Here is a 7,957-nt window from a genome sequence, read left to right on the forward strand (position 1 = left end):
GCCCTGCAGAGACTTGATACGCCAGGGTTGGAGGATACCCAGGGGGCCTCCACTGACTCAGAGAAGAAGGAGGTGGGAGGGATGGGGGAAGGATGATGGGAGAGGGTGTCCAGAAGGGGGGTAGTTAGCAGGATGTGAAGTGAATAAAGAAATAAATAAAATTTTAAATCTAAAAAAAAAAAGAGTTAAATCCTCAGTGAATCTGTGATATTATAAGATGTAGAACACTGACAATATTTTTCAGCGTTGATAAATATTTTGATTTTATAATTATCAATACTGAGAATGCCACTTCATATAATATGTAGTACAAAATGACAATAGTAGATTTAGGGATATTACAGCAATTGTTGGAAATTCTCTTCTAATCTCAAACCAAAATTCATTTAATCCTTTTTTAATGAAATTCAAGTCTGCAGCTCAAACAGTAATTTTAAAAATCAAACATTGAAATCCAACTCAACTGAAAGATATACTAATTTGATACTTGCATGCTGGGTAATGACAGTGGGAAAATATTAAAAGTCTTGTTTTCTGTAATTAAACCATTATGTTTCTCTAAGAGTAGAAAATTTTGTATGTACATTTTTCCATTCCTAAAATTCAATAGTCTTGACTCCAAGCCCTATAGTGTCCATTCATATTGTATGACATAACATTATGAAGTATACAAAAATGCATGTTATGTTGTTTTGACCCCAAGCTACAGTGAACTTTTGTAATTCAACACAAGTGAGTACTGCTGAAAATACCTTAGGTTCACGACACATCTAATTTTGAACTAACTTTGGTCATTGTGTATTCAGAAACCCTTTATCATTGCCAACCCTTTTCACAACCACCACACTTAGTTACATGACCCTGTATGGAGTCAAAACCAGCAGACGAAGAAACTGGCTTGCTTCTAGTGCTTGCTTCTTGCAGCATCTGTACAGAGAATATTAACATGGTTCCTGTACAAGAATGACACACAAATTCATGAAGCATTCCATACCTTTTCAATATCTCATTCTCATTTCTAGAGAAACCATCCAAAATAAAAAAATCAACAAAGAAATTTCAGAGTTTAACTATATCATAGACCAAATGGACAATGACAGACTGGGAATCAAAGGATGAAAAATAATCTATCAAGTAAGCAGAATTCAAAACAAAGCTGGCATAAAGTCAAAATTGGAAGAAATAAAGAAAGACACCAAAGGAAATAATTCTACAATAAGATATAACCCTAGAGGAGAACTTACTACTACTATTGTGCTAAACTCACATAGTTTCTAATTGCCTTCTAATAATCATCCTTATACCCATAGATAATGACAGTTCTCATGCATAATCAAAGAAGGTTCTTTTTGTAACATATGGAGACCATTAGAAAGATCAACAACAGTCAAAATACAGAGAGTACGTAAACTGGTGGGGGTTCCAGTCTCATAATGGACATCTATAACACAACATCTAAGTCTCAGGGAACATCAAGAAAGTTTGTAAAAGCTGGAGACAGGGACAACTGCTATGAGATATTGTGTTTTGACATGACAGAAATGCTGCACCTATGAACCCTCGATGATATAGTTGCCTACACCATCTTCATGTATTTAATACTCAAAGACCACACCAGTTGACAAGCCTACAAAGACAGAAATTTTTTCACTGCGGACTGCTACTGGATGAAGAGCTACAGGCAGTAAATGGCTGTTAGGTGGGATCAGTTTTGTCAGGGACAAGCCCCCAATCCTGATTATCAGCTTTAAACACAAGTGCACACATAGAATGGTAATTGGACTTAGTAAATTTTATACATGACTTGATTGGGAAACTGGTGGAAAGAAAAGATAAAAATACTTGTACATGAAATGTTCAGAAAAATAATATGAACAAGACATAACAGTTGTCATTACAGATGCATGAAATACTAAGGCTCCCAACTTAATAAAAACAACAAACAAGTAAAAAGCAGTAGTGGACACAAAACATCAAAAAAGGACCTGATGCAGTAATAATAAGCTGTTTCAATATATTACTCTCATCTCTATACAGGTCCTCCTCCTCACTAAATATTAATGAAGAAATTCAGGGCTAAACTATACCACAGATCAAATGGACTTAACAGATATTTACAGAATATTCCATCCAAAAAAAGTACATTCTTTTTTGGTGCCTATAGAAATGTCTCTACACATTGGAGGCTACAAATCAAATCTTACCAAATACACAAGAGCCTAAATAATCTCTGGTATCTTACATCTTAGTATAATACTAGAAACTAAAAATGATTTTTAAAAACTATAGAAACTATATTAAATACATAAAGATGGAACAATACATTCTTGAATGAGTGAAGTGGGTAAAAAAGTAGTTAATTCATTGGATGACTAAAACCAAGACTGATAACTCCTTAGCCAAACTAATATGAGAGAGGAAGGGCTAAATTAATAAAATTAGAACTGAAAGGGAGAAAGTTACTGTAGAGTCTAATGAAATGAAACAAAGCATCAGGGAATATTTTGATGCTTTGCAGTCACAAACCTGGAAAATCTAGAAGATAGGGATAATTCCTAGACATAAATGACCTACAAAAATTAAATCAGTAAGACACAAGCAACTTAAACAGATCAATAATAGTTAACAAGACTGAAGTAGTAATAAAAAGTCCACCCGCAAAATATTGGATATGAAACTAGACCCATGTATCTCAATCTGTACAGAAGTGAACTGCAAATTGATCAGACATCTTACTACCTGGTTTGAAGTTCTGAAACTGTCAGAGGAAAATATGGGTGAAATATTTCAAGATATAAGCATAGATCAGGAATTTCTGAAGATTCCAGAAAATAATACCAATGATTTACACATAATATTTCATCAGATGAAAAAAATTCCACAGCAAATGAAACCAACACATTAGATAATTGATATCCAAAATACACACACACAAAAAAATAAAAACCTAAACAAGAAATCAAAAAACCTCATCAATCAATTGGCTAATGAAATGAATTGTTCTCAAAAGATGAAGTACAGATAGTTACTAAACATAAGAAGTATTACACATAGGTAGCCTTCAGTGAAATTCAAATTAAAGCTACCTTAGAATGACATCTTGTCTCAGTCAAAGTGACAGTCATTGTGACAAGAAAACAAATAACAAATGGTGACAAGTGTGCAGAAAAAAAAAAAAAAGAACTCCTAATGGGAATGTAAACTTGTCCAATCACTATGGAAATTGCTATGAATGTGCCATATGTGTGTATGTATGTATGTATGTATGTATGTATGTATATGCAACTTGATCCAAATATACAATTTCTGGGTATTCACCTGAAGGATGTAAAAAGCACCATATCACAGAAATACTTGCACATCAATTTTATTGCAACAATATCCACAACTGCTAAGTTATGGAGCCGTTCCAAGTGCCCATCAATAGAATAATGGATAACAAACATGTCATGCATACATATAATCCAATTTTACTCAGCCATAAAAATAAAACAAATTATGTCATTTGCAGAAAAATAAATGATCCTGGAGGCTATCATATTAAGCAAATTATGTCAGTCTGAGATAAATATTATATTTCTCTCATTTATGGATTCCAGATTTTTATATAGATACGTAAAATCATGAATGCACATATGGCATATGACATGAAAGTACAAGCAAGGTAACAGTATCATCTAAACACATCAGAACTGATGTACATATGAACTCACACTGACTGTGAAACATTCACAAGACTAGCACAGCTTCAAACTAGACCAAATCCCAGCACTGAAAAAAGGACATGGGCACAAAATCTCACACCAAAGAAGTTATTTGCAATTGATAACTACTAGGGAAGCAAAACTCAGTTTTCTCCAGTGGATTGTCACTGAGTAAAGCAAGCACACTGCAGAGAAGACTCCCAAGCGTAGTAGTGGCTTACTCAAAAAAGACTCCATGTTGTTTGTCTGTTTTTATATTTTTGTTTTATTTTCTTTGGGTGCATTTGTCATATTGCCTTATTTTTGCTTGTTTATTCTGAATATCAGGTTTTTTTTTCTTTTTTTCTTTTTTGAAAGAGAAAGCTTGAAGTTGGGTGGGTAGGGAGGTGTGGATGATCTTGGAGAAGTTGGAGGGGAGATTATAATTAAAATATACTATGAAAAAATAATAAAATAAATTTTAAGAGAAAGAAGAAGCAAAACTGCTTAGGAGAACAAAGGAGAAGGGAGGGAGGGAGACAGGAAAGAGGAGGTAGGTGTGGGATATATTCAAAGTACATAGTATAGTTGTATGAAAATGTCCTTATAGAACCCAGTACTACATACTACGTACAAAGAATATTTACTCACAAATGTCTCATGACAAAGAAAACCACAGGACTAGACAGTCACATCTGACTTCTTCCAAACTTCAAATAAAAGATCAGTGATCTTCAAATTATTTCATAAAATCAAAAAAGCTGTCTAGTTCATCCTATAAAGCCAGTGTTACCTTGATTTTTAAAAAGCTAGATAAAGATACAACAACAGCAACAAAATATAGACCAAATTCCTTGATGAACATGGACAAAAGTTATCGATAAGATCTTGTCCCACTGACTTCAAGAACACATTGACATCATACACTATGAGCATTTGGCTTTACTCCAGGCCATTGGAATGGTTTTTGAAACAGGAACTTGCAGTGACCTGAATTCCCTCCACTAGAACTCTCCTTTCTGACGGATTCCCCACTTATCAGTGGTACTACAATTTGAGAACCAAAACTTTAATACACCGGCCTCCAGGGTACATTCCATATCCAAACTATAACAAAAAAAAAGGTAATATTATTATCATAGAAAAGGTTACAACATATAAAAGTTTGGGCTTTGGCAGCTATTTAAAATCCATAGCTTCAATTTCTCTTGTAAACTCTGATCTAAGTTCACATTCTCACATAGCAAACATGAGTAAGCTCTTAGTTCAGCCAGTCCTCATCTTTCCTTTGATATTACCCTTGTTCACTGCACTTATTTAAGTTACTTGTCCAGAATGATCAGTAGTAATGAATGCTACTGAGTCCTAAGGGACCTACCTCATGCCTACCATACCTCTGTTTCTGCTGTGAAACTGTAGGTTCATTTCATCTGTTGAAAATAAACGTGAAGTGGATTGATAGGGGCAATGTATCTAAGCTGAGGGGGGAGGCCATTATTATCTGTGATCTTGTCCCCAAGGGTGTGTCATTTTGTCACTTTATTAGCACACTGGATGTCAAAGTGGAAGACACAGAAATACCTAAGATGATTTTCATAACACAAGGTCCCTTCTTGGAAAATAATTTCTCGGAATGCATGAGTAAGAGAAAGCATGTTGGCTATACTTGGAAAGGGAAGAATTATGTGGTGGTTTTATCCTCTTAGTAATATTTTCAAGGAACCAGGGTAGGCTTTCTCAATCTTCTCTATCATTTTTTTTTGCTTTCTACTTATTTTGACTTATTATGTTCTTATTCTAATTTATTTGTTGGTCATCTTGCTCATTAATTTAAAGTGTCATATACTTTTTAACATAAATATTTAATTATTAATAATGCTGACTTCTCTGGACCCCCCCCAACAATGGTATGTAATATTATTATTTTAAATTTCCATGATAGTTTATTTGATTCAGAAGAGATGGTTTACCTAATTCTAAATACATTAGAATATTTAAAAATTGTTGACTTCTAGATTAAGTACATTATGGCAAAGGAATGTGGTCCACATGATATCAATTATTTGAAATATCTTAAAACTTGCTCTGTCTGTATGTGTGTGCACATGCATCATTCGGGTGGCTACATATGGAAATTGGAAATTGATGTTCATGCATATGTGTACATGTCTGATGGAAGCCAGCAGTATTTTTTGACAATTTCATACATTTATTTAATGTTCTGATCACATTCAGTGTCCCCTCCCAAACTTATACCTTTCCCAATCCCTCTGGAACCTTTCTTCAAAACACATCCTCCTCCTCCTCCTTTCATATTTTATTTTTTTAACAACCCACAGAGTTTAGATTGCTTGCATCTACTTGCATGGTGTGGAATTATTCACTAGAGCATGGACAGCTTACCCCTGAAGAAAACTGACTTCCACTTCCCAGAAACCATTAAGGATCAAGAGCTCTTCAGATAAGGGCAGGGACTCATGTGCCATTGCTCCATAGATGCTGGAATACTGACAAGTCAGATCTTAGGCAGGTTAGAGCTCGTACAGGTAAACACGGCTGCTATGAGTTCACAACTCCAACAGCCATATTGCATCCACAAGACAGCACTTCTCAGCACTCTGCCCCACCCTTTGACTCTCACCCTCTTTCCACCCTCTCTTCTATGATATTCTCTGAGTCCAGTAGTGTGGAGAAAATGATAGAGATGTCCTATTTAGGGATGAGCACCTCTCAGCAGTCACTTTTCTCAGCATTTTGAGTGTTGTGAGTCTGAAGATAACCACTCCCCACTACAGAAAGAAGCTTCTCAAAGGTTGAGAGCAGCACTAATAATACATGTTAGCACCTCTATGCCTGTCTTTTTATGTGAGTGCTAAAGATCAAAACTCAAGTCTCATGCTTCCACAGCAAGCACTTTGCCACCTCTCTAGCTCTGACTCACTTTTTATAAATGTTTCACATGACATGGAGAAAAATGTACCATCTTTAAAGACTGAGTGTAAAGCTTGGTTCATGACCATTACCTCAAGATTGCTAATCATTCGCATCTTCCACTACTTTAATATGCTGGGGAACTATATTAAAATGCAGTATGATGCTCGCTTTGTCTATATTTTTACAGTTCTATCACTTTGCATTGTATTTTCAGGATATTTTATTAAAAATAGATTTATATTTAAGATATCCATATCTTCCTGGTTAATTGAGCATTCTAAAATTTTGTATTGTTGCATTTGTTTCTTATGATTATTCATATAAATGATCATATTTATACAATATATAGTTTTATTTCTCTATGATTTTTTCACTTTGCTCTATTTTAATACTTAGTAAAATTGATTGAGTTTATTCTGTTGAGTTAGAAAAACTGTATATTTATCTACAGAAAAAAATGAAATTAGATACATATCTTTTATTTCACTCAAAGATCAACTCAAAGTGGATCAAAACCTTAACTTCAAATGTGAAATGCTGAAACTGCTAGAGGAAAAATATAGGGAATACTCTTCAAGATTTCAGAATAGGCAAAAACTTTCTGAACAAAACTCCAAGAGCACAGGAACGTAGGCCAGGAATCAGCATATGGGATTTTCTAAAATTTAAATGTTTCTGCACAGCAAAAGAAACTATCAACAAAGCAAGCTGCCCACAGAATAAGAGAAAATCAGCAACAACTCAGGGAGGGGGTTAATATCCAGAATTTACAAAGAGCTACAAAAAGTAAACACACACACACACACAAACGAACACACGTACACATACAAACAGGCAACACCAGCTGATATGAGGCCCCTGACACATATACAGCAGAAGACTGCTGGATCTGACCCCAGAGAGAGAAAATGCACATAACCCTCCAGAGACTTGAGGCCCCAGGGGTGGGGAGACTTGATGAGGAGGGGGTAGGGAGTGGGGACAGCCTCTTGGAGATGGAAAAGGGGAGGAGGTACAGGATAAGGAGTGGTTGGTCAGGGCACAGACCAGGAGGGGGACAAAATCTGGACTTTACAAAAGGATTAAAGAATAAAAAATAAATTTTAATAATAATGTAAAAAGGGGAAATTTTAAAAAGAACAAAAATTGCCAATCACCAAATAAGCTAATAAAGTGAACATATGGGTGGTACATGTACTAGTTTCTGCATATACACTTGTGTATATATGTGTCTACATATAGACATATATGTATATAACTACATATAGACATATAGAGACAATGTCAAGTATCTATTACTATAACAAAACACCATGAAGAAAAAACAAGCTGGAGAGAAA

General features: G+C 34.9%; 1 pseudogene; it reads left to right on the top strand.

The window, feature by feature from the left end:
* The first annotated feature begins 909 nt into the window (after positions 1–909).
* LOC115030144 (U6 spliceosomal RNA) lies at positions 910–998 on the top strand (annotated as a pseudogene).
* The last annotated feature ends 6,959 nt before the right edge of the window (positions 999–7,957 follow it).

The sequence above is a fragment of the Mus caroli genome, unplaced genomic scaffold (assembly GCF_978045245.1).
Source record: "Mus caroli unplaced genomic scaffold, Mus_caroli_1 scaffold_5, whole genome shotgun sequence".
NCBI classification, from domain to species: Eukaryota; Metazoa; Chordata; class Mammalia; order Rodentia; family Muridae; genus Mus; species Mus caroli.